This window comes from Tupaia chinensis, unplaced genomic scaffold (assembly GCF_000334495.1).
Source record: "Tupaia chinensis unplaced genomic scaffold, TupChi_1.0 Scaffold000086_1, whole genome shotgun sequence".
In the NCBI taxonomy this organism is placed as follows: Eukaryota; Metazoa; Chordata; class Mammalia; order Scandentia; family Tupaiidae; genus Tupaia; species Tupaia belangeri.
This window is the reverse complement of record NW_006159548.1, coordinates 4606192-4622865: the sequence shown is the minus strand read 5'-3', so window position 1 is coordinate 4622865 and position 16674 is coordinate 4606192. Positions and strand designations below refer to the sequence as shown.

Here is a 16674-nt window from a genome sequence, read left to right as displayed (position 1 = left end):
GAGTCTGCTTTGTCCATACAGTGCTTGAAGGTTACAGTTAAAGGGTAGCTTATCAATGAACAGGATCAGCAGGGTATGTTCAAGGTTTCGTACCTCTAATCTTGTGAGGTTAATGTTGGACAAGGTGCTTGTAACCTATGCATATCCATCTGTAAATTTCAGTCAGCACCAGAGTACTTACATTACCTAATACAATGTAAATGCTATGTAAGTAGCTGTTACACTGTATTGTTTAGGAGATAAAGACAAGGGGAAAAATGTCTATATATGTATATATTCAATACGGATGGAACTTTTTTCCAGATGTTTTTGGTTTATAATTGATTGAGTCCACGGATGTGGAACTCCTGGATATCCCCCGGGGGCCAACTGTGGTCATTTCCTTATTGAAGTATTTATTTGGTTTTTGCTAAGGGCGTGTGCACTAGCCACCAGGTCTAGGACTTGCATCAGCATGGAGGCCATGTGAGACCCAGTGCCTTAACCTCCATGCCACCTGCTGGCTTAATTACTGAAGTATCTCAGCTCCTCTTGTGACTACATCTAGGGAAGAGGTCACATGTCCTTTCTGTATGTAGACCCTCAGATCTCTCTTTTCTTTTTCTTCTTCCTTTATTTTCTATTTTAAGTTTTTGCCATAGAAGTCTTTGTTCTTTTTTTTTAATGAATTATTTTTCATTTAACTTTATTTATTTATTTACTTACTTTAATTTGCCCAGAGAGGGAGAGAGGGAGAGAAAGAGAGAGAGAGAAAATGAGAAAGCAAGTCGCCAGGTCCAGGACTCAAACCACAGTCAGCCATGAGGGAGTCCAGCGCCCTTAACTTCCACGTCACCTGCTGGCCCAACCACAGTCATCCATGTGGGAGTCCAGTGCCCTTAACCACCACGCCACCTGCTGGCCCCAGTCTTTGTTCTTATTTAACCACCTTACTAACTCCAAGGATTTCTTTTTTTAGGGAAATCACATCATGATTCAGAATCAGATTCTGGCCTAGATACTTTGTTTATATGCTAACATTCTCCCAGTTCTACGGATTAGGTTTTTTGAAACAAAACAGAATCCTGGACAATTACTAAGCTATTTCTGATTTTTGCTCTGCCATATTCACTCTCTCCCACTGCCCAATCCATTCTCCTCCAAGTTGGCCATGAGAACAGGATGGATTAATTTATGTGAGTGTGGACAGGGTAAGAAAAAGTGCAATGAAGTAGTACAAAATAAACAAATGGATTAATAACTTAAAATGTTGTCCTGCTACATATCTGAAAGGTGGTAGTAATAGTGCCGATAAAAGCCGAGGGTGGAGGTTGGCAAGTGGCTTGGTGGTTAAGGCTCTGGATGCCCACATGGCTCACCATGGTTCAGGTCTCAGACCTGAGAGCTTACTTCCTCACTTTACTTCAGTCTCTCTTTGGTCAACCTCAAAAAATAAAACAAAGTAATGACAATGAATAAAATGAAATAAAAACTAATCTTAAAAAAATTTAAAAAAAGGATGGGAACCAGCAGTTAGCGTAATGGCTATGTCGCTGGACTCCCACGTAGTCGACCGCGGTTTGCGTCCCGGACATGGTGGCTTAGAACTCACGCTGGGTGCGTGTGTGTGCATGCCCAATATCCCGAGAGGAGAATGGAGGAGAAGGCATTGCGGCGTGGCCATTCCCCTGGGGGGGCGGTGATTTCTCGCTTTCTGTCTCTGTCTGGTGAGCGCACGCGCCCTATAGTGAAAACCTCTCCAAAAAATAAAATAAAATAAATAAATAAATAAAAAAAGGCTGATGGTGCTGGGCCGGCAGGTAGGATGGTGGTTAAGGCACTGGACTCCCACGAGACTGACTGCAGTTTGAGCCCTGGACCTAGAAGCTTGCTTTCTCTCTTTCTGTAAGTGTATGTGCCCAATAGAAAATTAAAAAAAATAAATAAATAAAATAAGTAATTCTTTTATTTTTATTTATTTATTTTTTAGTAATTCTTTTAAAAAAACTAATGGTGTTTGATAAAAAGGAGTAGCAGTCAAGATAAAAAGAGAGAAAAACATATTTGAGATACGTATTAACAATATATGTTTAAAAAATTATGGTTAGGGACCAAGAGATGGTGTAACAGTTACATCACTGGACTCCCACGTGGCTGATCATGGTTTGAGTCCTGGACTTGGTGGCTTCAAACTTACACTGGGTGTGTGTGCATGTGTGCCCAAAATCCCAGGAGGAGAACAGAAAAGAAGGGATTGGAGTGTGACCATCTCCCCTGGGGGTAATTTCTCACTTTCTGTCTCTTTCTGGTGAATGCATGAGACCTATAGCAAAAAATTCTTTCAAAAAAAATTATTATTAAATATGTCTTTACTCAAAATTTAAAATTAAATAATGGGGCCAGCAGGTGGTGTAGTGGTTGAGGCACTGGATTCCCACATAGACGACTGTGATTCCAGTCCTGGATCTGGTGGCTTGAAATCACACCAGGTACATGTGCCTATGTGCCCCGAAACCCAGGAGGTGAATGGAGAAGAAAGGCTTGTGGTGCGATTATCCCCACCTGAGGGTGATTTCTCACTTCCCCTCTGTCTGTCTCTGGTGAGCACATGCACTCTATGACAATAAATAAATGAATACAATTTTAAAAATAAAAATAAAAGGAAAAATACATGGGAACAATGAGGTTATCAAAAAATGTCGACCATTAAATTAGCAAAGATCTTGAAAATCGACTGAAATATTATTGTTAGGTGCACTATAAAATTAGGTATTCATTTAAAAAGGGGCTTTGTTTTTAAAGTTATTTATTTAATTTTATTTATTATTCTCTTTTTATTTGACCAGAGAGAGACAGAGAAAGTAAACAAGCCACCAAACCTTGAACCAAGGTCGACAATACAGAAGGCCAGTGCCTTAACCACCAGGCCCCCTGCCAACCCCCCCAAAAGGACTCTTTTTTAATATTTAAAATACACAGATTCTTTAATCCTCTAAAAACTATTGTTGCAATCTATCATATTATTATAACTTGAAATACAGAAGTAATTTTCTTTCCAAAAGAATGCATATTTTGTTATTTAAAATGAGAAACACTTCAGAGCCAGCAGGTGGCACGGTGGCTGAGGGCACAGGACTCCCACGTGACTGACCCTGGTTTCATTCTCAGACCTAGTGGCTTGCTTTCTCACTGCCCCACCCCTACCTCTGGTCCAGTCAAATTAAAATAAACTAATAAATAAAATAAAAATATTTCTTTAAAAAAATGAGAAATAGTTGAAAACAATTTAATGTCTGAACAATTTAATGTCTGAGCACATATGAGTATTCTCAGAAATTTAATTGTTATAAAGAGTGAAATTAAATTGTTTATTGAATTTTTTAAAGAATTATTTAATTTAAATTTGTTTATTTATTTATTTATTTTGATCAAAATGGGACAGAGCATGAGAGAGAGAGAGAAAGAGAAAGAGAGAGAGAGAGAGAGAGAGAGAGTAAGCAGATTTGGGACTGGAACCATCGTGAGCCATGTGGGAGTCCAGTGCCCTACCACCATGCCACCCGCTGGCCTCTAAATTTTTAAAGTTTTAATAGAGGGTGCATGCATTTGCCAGAGAGAGAGAGAGAGAGACAGAGAGAGAGAGACAGAGAGAGGTAGAGGAAGACAGACAGACAAACAGAGAGAGGTAGAGGAGAAAGTACCCCCAAGGGGAATGAGCATGCTATAGTCACTTCTCCATTTCTCTATCCTTTCAGGATTTGGGGCATGCACACACATGTGCCTGGTGTGTTTTCAAGCCTCCAGAGAACATTGGGAGTCAGAAACCAAGCTCCTCCAAAGAAAGAATTACAGAGACTAAAGGACCATTTCTTTAGCAAGTCCTCTCAGGATCTTCAAGTAGAGTTATTTCTGTCCATTATAGTTGTTAAGACTGTCTACACAAGATTTAAATCTTGGGTGGAGAATCCAGGTTGTTTAACTTGTGATAAGCACCACCCCATAGCCAAGAAAGTCCCCAAAGAAAAACAATGATACTACTAGAAAATTAGGAAACAGAAGGAAGCTAAAGAAAGTGGTTGTTTAGTTTTCCAGGGATAGAAATTATTTGAATATCTCTGTTTCTTCCAAGCCAATGAAAATAGACCCTTTTGGAAAATTACTAGATGCCAGCAGAATTGGAAACGTAATCTCTCTCGCTCTCTTCTTTTCTAAGTTTAACTTTATTTATTTATTTATTTATTTTAATTTGACCAGAGAGGGACACAGTGAAAGAGAGAGAGAGAGAGAGAGAGAGAGAGAGAAAGCTGCCAGAAAGGGAAAAAGAGAGAGAGAGAGAGAAAGCTGCCAGAACCGGGACTTGAGCCGTGGTTAGCCATGTGGGGTTCCAGCGCCCTTAACCACCAGGCCAACTGCTGACCCACTTTTCTTCTTTTTTTTTTTAAAAGAATTACTTATTTAACTTTTTTTGTTAATTAATTTGTTTTAATTTGACCAGAGAGAGACACAGAAAGAGAGAGGGAAAGTAAGAAAGCAAGCCACCAGGTCTGGGACTCAAACTGTGGTCGGCCATGTGGGAGTGTCCAGTGCCCTAACCACCACTCCACCTGCTGACTCCTCCCCCCTCATCTTTATAAAGAGGTTTTTGCCATAGGGCCCATGCACTCTCTGGAGGAAGAGAGACAGAGACAGTGAGGGAAAGTAAGAAATCATCCCCAGGGGGATGGCCACACCACAATCCCTTTTCCTCCATCCTCCTTCTGGGATATTGGGCATGCACGCACACGTGCTCTGCGTGATTTTCAGGCTACCAGGTCCGGACCTTAAATGGCGGTTGACCTTGAGGGAGTCCAGTCACGTAACCGCTATGCCATCTGTTGGTCCCCCAAATCTCAATATGTAACAATTTTAATTTTTTTACCATCCTAAACAGAATTCATGGTAGAGAGCAAATTTACAGCAGTATAACTTCTATTGATTTCCATATCACTTAATCCTTAAATTAGTAACAAGTTACTTGTTTGGAGGGAAAACAAGACTTCATTAATTATTGAGCCAATTCATCTGTGTTTGGCTGATGTTCATAATCTGCTCCCTGAGGCAATCAGAATGCCAGAGGTCACCTGTGTTGACATGAATTACTGCTTCTTCACTGCATCATCAGCCATTAGATGGGGCATAATGATTACTCAGGAAAGTAGAAGTAGTCCAACAGTAGCCAACATCTTAGAGTAAGCACCAATGTTGCAAGTTCAAGTTGTTAAATCAATGTGGACTCACAAGACTGTCAACTTGTGAAAATATAATGCTATTGGCATTAGCATTACAATAGGAATTGGTTTTCCTTTAGTACATCCAAGTAGAACCTCGATCTTCAGTAAATTTGTTCTGACATTCTCATATGGCCGACTGTGGTTCGAGTCTTGGACCTGGCAGATTGCTTTCTCACCTTCTCTCTCTCTGTCTCTCTCTCTGTCTTTCTCTGGTCAAGTATAAAAAAATAATGAAGATAATAAATAAAGTTAAGGGACCAGCAGTTGCATAATGGCTATGTTGCTGGATTCCCATGTAGTCAACCGTGGTTTGAGTCCTGAACTTGGTGGCTTAAACTCACACCAGGTGTGTGTGTGTGCCTGCCCAAGATCCCGGGAGGAGAATGGAGGAGAAGGGATTGAGATGTGGCCATCCTCTTTGGGGGGTGATTTCTTGCTTTCTGTATCTCTGTCTCTGTCTTTCTGGCAAGTGCACATGCCCTATAGCAAAAAACCTCTCAAAACAAACAAACAAATAAAATAAATAAAGTTAAATAAAATAATTCTTTAAAAAAATTGTCATTTGGGTAGACACAAGCTATTATTTATGAAATATTTTGTGCTTAGAAAAAATCCAAAGAGATAACTAGCAATCCTTGTTTTTAGATGTGGTAAGACTTCACTAAAATCAATTAAAGATCTTTGTATTATGTCTGCCCTTTGATGCTAACAAACAAATGAACACCCACTGAGCAATAGTGTAAAGTTCACTGCTGTTCTATTTTAATGATTAGTTAATTCATGGGCCAACAAGAGCCTGGTAGTTAAGGTGCTGGATCTTACATGGCTGACTCCAAGGTTCAAGTCTTAGACTTGGAAGCTTGAACAAACATGCTAGGTGCATGTGCATGCATGCCCAAAATCCCAAGAGGAGAATGGAAGAGGGGATTATGGTGTGTGCGTCCCTCGAAAGGGTGATTTCTCACTTCCTCTCTCTCTGTCTCTCTCCTGTGAGTGCACATAGCCAATGGCAAAAATCTAAAATAAATAAATAAATAAATGTTAATAAAGTAAAATAAAACTATACAATAATGAATGAAAACTATTAGGGGCCAGCAGGTGGCATGGTGATTGAAGGGGCTGGACTCCCACATGGCCAACCACAGTTCTCGTCTGGCGGCTTGCTTTCTCACTTTCCATTTCTCTCGCTCGTTCTCACTCTGTCCCTCTCTGGTCAAATTAAAATGAATAAATGTTTAAAAAGTTTCAAGAAAGTTAAGAGCTTTATGGACACTATTTTTTTAAAAAAATTATTTATATAATTTTATTTTTTATTAATTTTTAAAATAATAATTTTTATTTAATTTTATTCATTGTCATTTTTCAAAATAATTATTTTAACTTTATTTATTTATTTCAATTTTACCAGAGAGAGACAGAAGGAGAGAGAAAGAGACAGAAAGTGAGAAAGCAAGCTGTCAGGTCTGGGACTTGAACCATGGTCAGCCATGTGGGAGTCCAGTGCCCTTTAATCACCATGCCACCTGTCAGCCCCCATTGTCATTATTTTTATTTTTTTTAAAGTCAACCAGAGAAAGAGAGAAGGAAAGTGAGACTGCAAGCTGCAAGGTCTGGGTCTCAAACGGTGGTCAGCTATGTGAGAATCTAACTGCCTTAACCACCACTCCACCTGCTGGACCTTATTTATTAATTTTTTTAAAGAATTATTTATTCATTTAATTTTATTTGTTATTATTATTTATTTTTTAATTTGACCAGAGAGAGACAGAAAGAGAGAGAAAGAGACAGAAAGTGAGAAAGCAAGCTGTCAGGTCTGGGACTTGAACCATGGTCAGCCATGTGGGAGTATCCAGCGCCTTAACCACCATGCCACCCGCTGGTCCCAACCAGGGGGGATGGCCACGCTGAAATCCCTTCTCCTCCATTCTTCTCTCGGGATCTTGGGCACGCAAACTCACGCAGTCCATGTGAATTCAAAGCCACTGGATCTGGGACTCGAATCGTGTTCATCCTTGTGGAAGTCCAGCAACACAACCATTATACCATCTGCTAGTACCTATTATTATTATTTTTAAAAAGAATTATTTATTTATTGGGACCAGCGGGTGGCATGGTGGTTAAGGCGCTGGATACTCCCACATGGCTGACCGAGGTTCAAGTACTGGACCTGGTAGTCTTCTCTCTCTCTCTCTCTGTGAGTCTCTCTCTGGTCAAATTAAAATAAATGAATGAGCTCCGTGTACTTGTGATGCCGCATGGAAGCTGAAGCCGCACTTCCCACATGGCCCCTCCGTCCAGCCAGGCACCTCAGATGAGAGCTGCCTGCAGCTCAGCAGCTCAGCTGCCAATAGTGGCCCCACCACCTGCAGTGGCTCTTCTGCTGCTGCACCGCGGCAGCCAGGTCTGATGGCCCAGATGACAACCATTGCAGCTGGGGTGGCTGGGGGGGCTTCTGTGGCACATGGGGGCATGTCATCACTGGGGCTTCAGTGGAGGAAGTAACGTTGAGCCCTCCAGGCCTGACATCTCTTACCAGGAGCCTCAGGGAACCCAGCACATGAGCAGCAGCAGCAGTTTGGACCTTGCCTCTATGAGACAAAACAGTTTTTGGAGTGTGCCCAGAACCAGAGTGACATTAAGCTCTGTGAGGGTTTCAGTGAGGTGCTGAAACAGTGCAGATGTGCAAATGGATTATCCTAATCAAAAAGTTCATACTGAAGAAATAAGAAGTCAACTTTCATGACCAAGTTAATTTAGTGTGAACAAATAATTGACAGTGAAATTATAAAGTGTAAAATCATCCCTTAAACCTCTTCTGTTATCAGCAGCTTCCTTTAGAATTACAACGAAAGAGGATATTATTCTGTGAGGAAGTTCATGGAAATGATGTAGAATCTGGGGCTGGCAGATAATTGTGTAACCTTCTTAAACCAGTTGTTGGAATTGTTTAGTGAGCTAATTAGAATAAAGCAATTTTCTTGAAGATGAAAAAAAATGAATGAATAAATAAAATAAAATAATTCTTTTTTAAAAAAGACTTGTTTATTAATAATTCTTTTTTAAAAAAGACTTGTTTAAAAATAATTATTTTTTAACTTTATTTATTTATCTTGTTTATTATAAAATAATTATTTTTTAACTTTATTTATTTATTTATGTTAATTTGTGCTCTTAAGCACCATGCCACCTGCCAGCCCTATTTATTTGTTATTATTATGATTCTTTTAAAAAATTTGACCGGAGACAGACAGAAAGGGAAAGTGAGAAAACAAAGCACCAGGTCTAGGACTCCAACCATAGTCAGCCTGCCATGTGGAAATGCCGAGCCTTAACCACCTCGCCACCTGCTGGCCCCTGGACTTTACTCTTATAATAACTCAAAATAGCAGAATGCGGAATTCTTTATTATGGCCATGACTTCATAGGAAAGACGATGCAGAAGTTTGTGTAACTAACAAGTGATGTCCAGACCAGTAAAGCGGCAGGCTTCTTTCGGTTTGAATGATCTGATCAGCTCATTGCGTGTTTGTTGCTAGTTACGTGCTGGCTGTCTAAAACTCCGAGCTCTCCTTGTCTCATGTGGTTTCTGTCTCTGGTAGCAGGGGGTCCAAACGATTTCATTTCTCAGCACCTCACCCTTATCTCCACATGTGCCAAGTAATCCTCTTGAATGAAGCATGACCCGAAGTTACTACATCTCTTCTGGGCTGGGATTTCTAAGTGGGATGACACTTCTTACTACGTATTTCTCCTGTCTCTCTAAGACAGAAGCAGCCTTGGCTCTACCTGAGGAAGAGCTCCTTCCTGAGCTAAAAAATGCTTGCAATAAATTATCTTATGCCCAAGCAACAAATGTCTGTTGTGTTAAGCCAGTGAAAGTTGGGAGTTTGTTGTCAAAGCTGCAGCTGCTCTGATTCAGACAGTGCCTTTAGCCGGATATAGTGCGACTCTCCTCTTTAAACGGTCTCTATTTACATTCACTCATTTGTCTACCATCGATTTATTCACCCAATATTTATTTTGAGGGTCGATTATATTCCAGACACTATGCTAGACAAATGGCAATGAAAAGATGAGCACTATCCTCTAGTGTTTACTGTATAAGGTGTGGATTCCTTGGGAAGGGGCAGGAGAAGATAGAAGTTTTAAAAAGTACATTGTTGGGGCCAGTATGTGATATGGTGGTTAGGGCACTGGACTTCCAACTACGGTTCAAGTCCCATACCTGATGGCTTGCTTCCTCACTGCCCCCCCCCTGTTTTTTTTTTAAAAATATTTATTTATATTCCCTCCCCCTGTTTTTTTTAAAAAAATATTTATTTTTTCCACTTGTTATTATTTTTGAAAATTTGATCAGAGAGAGAGAGAAAGGGAGAAAGCAAGCCGTCAGGTCCAAGACTTGAACCATGGTAGGCCATGTGGGAATCCAGTGCCTTTAACACCATGCCGCCTGCTGGCCTATCCCTCTGTCTCTCTCTTTGTCTCCCTCTGGTGAGTGCACAAACCCTGCAGCAAAGTAAAACATTATGATAATAAATAAAGTAAATAATTCTTAAAAAGTGCATTGTAAATGTGATGAGTGAAAGGTACAGAGGACTTCCGCCTATCCAGAGTCAGGAAAGTCTTTCTGTAAAAATGATCTTTAAGCTGAAAAATGGTGGGAATGAGACAAAATCTGAGAATTGAGGGGCCAGCAAGTGGCATGGTGGTTTAGGTGCTGGACATGCCTACATGGCCAACCACGGTTCAAGTCCTGGACCTGGTGGCTTGTTTTCTCACTTTCCTTCTCTCACTGTTTCTCTCTCTGGTCAAATTAAATTAAATGAATGAGTAAATAATGTTAAGTAAGTTAAAAAAAATTCTGAGAATTGAGAGGATGAGAGTGGAAGTGGGGATGTACGAAGGCATTCTAAACACAGCCGACAACATATGTAAAGGCTTTTGGACTATATGACTGAGTAATATTTCATAGTGTATATATGCAATGTTTTTTCAATATATTCACTTGTTCTTGGACATTTGACTCCATTTCTTAACAACTATAAATAATGCTGCAATGAACATGAATGTGCAAGTGTTTTTTTGACTGTTCTGTTATCCTTTGGGTAGGTACCTAGGAGTGGAATTAGAAGGTCATATGATAGTTCTATTTGCAGTTCTTTGAGAAACCTCCATATTGTTCTCTACAGTGGCTGTACTAATTTACATTCCCACCAACAGTGTGGTAGGGTTCCCTTTTCATCACAGCCTTGCCAACATTTATCATTCTATTTTTTTTTTTAGAGAAATTTTTGCTGTAGAGCATGTGTGCTCCCTGGAGAAACAGAGAGAGACAGAGAGACAGAAAGTGAGAAATCACCCGCCCCCCCAGGGGGGATGGCCACACTGCAATCCCTTCTTTTCCATTCTCCTCTCAGGATTTTGGGCATGTACACACGTGCACCCAGTGTGAATTTTCAGCCACCAGGTCCAGGACTTGAACAATTACATGGGAGTCCAGTGATATAACCATTACACCATCTGGTGGGCCCCTTTCTAATATATATTTTGAAAATCTCAGCCATTCTCACTGAGATTAATTGGTGTCTCATTATGGTTTTGGTTTGCATCTCTCTTATGAGAGATGCTGAGCTTATTTTCATGAACAATGAGAACCTGACATTTGATGCAAAGTGGAGGAATATGGAAGATTTAATGCTAAATGAAGCAAACCAAACTATGAAGGACAGTCATAGTCTGCCCCTTCTTATCTTTTTCTTTTTTTGGAGAGGTTTTTCACTATAGGGCGCGTGCGCTTGCCAGACAGACAGAGAGAGAGAGACAGAGACAGAAAGCGAGAAATCACCCCCAGGGGGGATGGTCACGCCACAATCCCTTCTCCTCCATTCTCCTCTCGGGATCTTGGGCACGCACGCACACGCACCCAGCATGAGTTTTAAGCCACCGGGTCCGGGACACGAACCGCTGTTGACTACGTGGGAGTCCAGCAACATAGCCATTATGCTAACTGCTGGTTCCCCCCTTCTTAATATATATTGAACATCCACAATCTATGGAATGAACTGAAAAATTCGGAGGTATGATAGCAGGTAGGAAAAGGATGGGAAAAAAATCATTGAACAGAAACAAAAATGAAAAGTTATCTATTGATGATAATGTGCATGGTAATATCTATGATGTGACTCATATGCACTGTATTCACACCAGGGAAAAACATTTTGTATGCTGTGAAGATGTACAGTGATTAAATATAAATAAGCAAAGAAAAAAATGAAAAAGATAAAAGCTTTTGGAGTAAGAAAGAACATCTTTCTTCTTTTGCATTGGCAAGCAAAGGAAGGTAATGGCTAATACATTATTTCATTTACAATGTTCTTTAGCAGACAACAAGTTTAAACAGCAACATTTCCAAAGGTGTTTGGCATAACAGCTCTTGCAAGACAGACATCAGTTCGAGTGCTCTCTGGAATATGAAGCTTATGAGAATAGCTGGTCGGGCCTGATTAGCTGTGTCTTCCTTCGGTGAACTGTTTTACTGCTATGTCAGGCGAGGAACAAGACAGCTAATTATGAACAGACATGCAGCAGCTGTCCTTTCGTGGTTGGTGATAATGCATCTCTGATTCCCTAGAAGTATCTGTTTCAAATATTTCATCCTATTATTTTTTCATATAAATACATCTTAATATCAGAAACCAAAATTGGTCTTGTTGTTCCCATTTTCTCCTTCCTCTTCCCTTTTCCCTCCTCCTCCTTCCAAAAGGCAGTTACTGTATTTCTTTAAGAAAAACTTACTATAGACAAGAGAATATACAGAATGGTGCAGCTAGGAGAACTCATGAAGATCAAAAACCCTTCAACACTGGGGCCAGCAGGTGGCATGGAGGTTAAGGTGCTGATCCCACATGGCTGACATTGTGGTTCAAGTTCTAGACCTGGCAGCTTGAAAAATCACATTTGGATACGTGTGTGTGTGTGTGTGTGTGTGTGTGTGTCCGAAGTCCTGAGAGGAGAATGAAAGAGAAGGGATTGTGGAGTGGCCATCCTTCCTGGGGAGTGATTTCTCACTTTTCTTCTCTCTCTCCCTGTCTCTCTCTTGTGAGTGTATGAGCCCTATATAGAAGCCCCAATTTTACCTAGGAGCCTTAGATGTGTGTGTGCTAGGAATCTTTTTTTTTAAAAATAATTATTTGTTTATTTATTTCCATTTGTTGTTATTATTATTATTTTAATTTGACCAGGCAGAGACAGAGAGAGAGAGAGAAAGGGAAAGGGAGAGAGCAAGCTGCCAGGTCCAGGACTCTAACCATGGTCAGCCATGTGGGAATCCAGCGCCTTTAACCATCATGCCACCTCTGGGCCCTGTACTAGAAATATTGATCACATCAATAGTACTCCTCCTTGAGATCTCTCTCTCTCCAGCCTGTAGTCACATGCTTTATGCATTACACATTGGCCTGTCCTTTCCTTCTCTGCTTTTCCCCTGCTTTTTCCTTATCTCTTTTCCTTTCTCCCCTCTCCCATCCTTGTATATAAAACAGGCTAAGAACCTAAGGGGGAAAGCAAGTCAGTTTGACAAGCATTTGTACTGAATTATACGATAGCTGTAAAACTTATAGAAGCTCAAAGCAACTGAAAGATATGTCTTGTAGAAGGAAGTCAATCATTGGGGGCTGGCAGGTGGCGCTGTGGTTAAGGGCTCTGGACTCCCACATGATCGACCACACTTAGAGTACCAGACCTGGCAGCTTAATTTCTCATTTTCCCCCTCTTTCTCTCTCTCACCCTGAACCTCTCTGGTCAAATTAAATAAATAAAGTTAAATAATGGGACCAGCAGTTAACGTAATGGCTATGTCACTGGACTCCCATGTAGTTGACTGCTGTTCGAATCCCGGACCTGGTGGCTTAAATTCACACCAGGTGCATGTGCTTGCATGCCCAAGATCCTGAGAGGAGAATGGAGAAGGAATTGCAGCATGGCCATCCCCCAGGGGGGTGATTTCTTGCTTTCTATCTCTCTGTGTCTTTCTGTCTTTCTGGCAAGTGCATGCGCCCTATAGCAAAAACAAAACAAAACAAACAAACAAAAGCCTCTCCAAAAAAATTAAATAAAGCAATTCTTAAAAAATATATATAGGGACCAGCAGTTAGCGTGATGGCTATGTCGCTGGACTCTCTTGTAGTCGACTGCTGTTCGAGTCTTGGACCCAGTGGCTTAAATTCATGCCAGGTGCGTTTGCATGCATGCCCATGATCCCAAGAGGAGAATGGAGGAGAAGGGATTGCGCCGTGGCCATCCCCCCTGGGGGGTGATTTCTCGCTTTCTGTCTCTCTGTCTCTCTGTCTTTCAGGAGAGCGCATGCTCCCTATAGCAAACCTCTCAAAACAAACAAACAAAAAACAAAAAACAAAAAACAACAAAAAAATAAAGAGGTAATCATTTTAAGTGGACCCAGAGCACAGACACGCATTAAATAACTATTATTGTGAGAGGCACTTTAAAAGAGTGCGCATTTTTAAAGTGCTTAGAACTGAGTCCAGCACGTAATCAGCTTTACACAAAGGGAAGCTATCAATCAAACTTTCTGCCCCAAAAGAGATCTTTGAGGTAACCAATTTCAACTCTTATTTCACTGTACTGGGAGATATTATTTATTTGATAAAGCTATACCCTTTACTTCCCTGTTTTTAGTTAGTAATTATAGTAAAAAAATGCATGTGTTGTTGAATACTGTAACACTTTATGGGGAAAAATTATACTAACAAGTGGGACTGACATTTCCATTCAATTCAATGAGACTCAGTCACAGAAATAGAAACTACCCCTCTGCTTACACCATTGATTACTAAAATCACATAGATTTTCACACTGACACGTTATTTTACTTTAAGCACAGTTTGTCATATATATAAGTCCTCTTTTATTTAGACTGTGTTTAGGAGGCACATTAGTAAATAGTCTGAATAAAGACAAACTTGAAAGGATTTTAAAATATTGATTGTAATTTATAGTTCACATATAATTACTACATATCTTTGTAGGGTATAGAATAGTCTTTAAAAGCATATACACAGTAGGGGAACCAGCAAGCGGCATGCTGGTTGAGGTGTTGGATTCCCACATGGCCAACCATGGTTTGAGTCCCAGATCTGGTGGCTTGCTTTCTCATTGTCCATCTCTCTCTCTCTCTCTTCCTCTCTGTCTTTGTCTCTCCCTGGTCAAATTAAAAAATAATAATAAAAAATAAAATTAAATAATTCTTTTGAAAAATCATATATACAGCATATAATAAGCAAATTGAGATACAAACGTGTTTATCACCTTCAACATTTAGCATTATATTATGTTGTAAATAATTGGAACCTGCTCCACTGGTTATTCTGAAAGTATGTGCTAAATTTACTATGATGTCCTTTACTATGAAATATAGTTCTAAAGAAAAATAAGCTGATTGAAAATCAGACTATAGGGACCAGCAGTTACTGTAATGGCTATGTCACTGGACTTCCATGTAGTCAACCGCAGTTTGAGTCCCGGAACAGGTGGCTTACACTCACGCCGGGTGCATATTGTGCCTGCCCAAGATCCCGAGAGGATAATAGAGGAGAAGGGATTGTGGTGTGGCCACCCCCCTGAGGGAGTGATTTCTTGCTTTCCGTTTCTCTGTCTCTCTCTATCTTTCTGGCAAGTGCATGCGCCCTGACAATAAAAAGTCTCATAAATTAATTAGGATGGATTTTTTAAAACAAAGATAATTTTTTCTTTCTTTTGTAAAAAAAATAATAATTTAATTTAACTTTATTTATTTATTTATTTTAACTTGACCAGAGAGGGACAGAGCAAGAGGGAAAGAAAGAGAGAGAGAGCGAAAGTGAGAAAGCAAGCCACCAGGTCCAGGACTTAAACTATGGTTGGCTATGTGGAAGTCCAGTGCCCTTAACCACCATGGCACTTGCTGGCCCCCTTTTGTTTTTTTCTATTTTCAAAAGGTTTTTGCTGGGGCCAGTGGTTGGTGTAATGGCTATGTTACTGGACTCCCATGTAGTCAAACACAATTCAAGTCCCAGACCTGGTGACTTAAACTCACAATGAGTGTGTGTACACGTGTGCCCAAGATCCCAAGAAGGAATGGAGAAGGGATTGCAGTGTGGCCATTCTCCCTGAGGGGGTGATCTCTTGCTTTCTGTCTCTCTGTCTCTCTCTTTTTGGTGAGCTCACATGCCCTATAGCAAAAACCACTCCAATAAATAAATAAATAAATAAATAAATAAATAGATAGATAGATAGATAGATAGATAGATAGATTTTTGCCATAGGGCATGGGGTCACTGGAAAGACAGAGAGCGACAGTGGTAGAAAGAAATCATTCCCTGGGGGATGGCCACCCTGCATTCCCTCTCCTTCATTTCCTACAAGGATTTTGGGCACACATGTGCATGCATCTGGCATGATTTTGAAACTGCCAGATCTGGAACTCGAACTGCAATAGGCTATGTGGGAGTCCAGCACCTTAACCACCATAGCACCTGCTGGTCCCAACAAAGATAATCTCAATATAGCTAATTAAAGGAGATTTTGTCATTTTCATGTAGAGAACTCTGAGGGATAGGTGTTTATATTCTGAAAAGTTTTGTGCTATCATTGGTCCAATAAGAGACAGGTAAAATCGTATGCAATAATAACTCATTAGGAAGAGATAACAACTGTTATTCTTGGGGCTGGCAGGTGACATGGTAGTTAAGGCACTGGACTCCTACATGGCTGACTGCCGTTCGAGTCCCAGACCTGAAAGCTTGCTTTCTCACTCTCTCTCTTTCTCCATGTGTGTCTCTCCCTGGTCAAACTGAATAACAATAATAATAAATAAAATAAAAATAAGTAATTTTAAAAAGATTAAAAACATAAGAAAGAGTTGTTAGTTCTTGTAAGACCCTGGTACTGGGTCTGGCAAGTGGCATGGTGGTTGGGGGTGCTGGACTCCAACATGGTCGACCATGGTTTAAGTCTCAGACCTGGCAGCTTGCTTGCTCACTTTCTCTCTCTCTCTCTCTTGCTTTGTTTCTTTCTGATTAAATAAATAAAGTTTAATAAAAAAAGATCCTAGTACTGTACTGTGCATAAAGAAATAAGTCCTCAAAAATGTAAGAATAAAGCAAAATTGCAAAAAGATGTTAGAAATCGAAGGTATGGTAAAGTCAGTGATTTGATAATTTATAGACTTTGCAACTTTCTTGGTTTTAATCTTCTTTGAATTCATTCCAAAGAAACTTTGGGCTTTTTCTCTGTTATCTAGTTTTATATAATGAGTAATGGTTATAATAAATATATAAATTGAAGCTTATGGAGACTGTTGTCTATCAAATAATTGGTGAATTTGTACTTAAACCTGTTTGTGTGTAGAATAGTTGAATCTGCATTTTTA

General features: G+C 40.1%; 1 pseudogene; it reads left to right on the top strand.

Annotated features, from left to right (window-relative positions):
* Nucleotides 1-7497: 7497 nt before the first annotated feature.
* Nucleotides 7498-7949, top strand: LOC102476548 (coiled-coil-helix-coiled-coil-helix domain-containing protein 2 pseudogene; annotated as a pseudogene).
* The last annotated feature ends 8725 nt before the right edge of the window (nucleotides 7950-16674 follow it).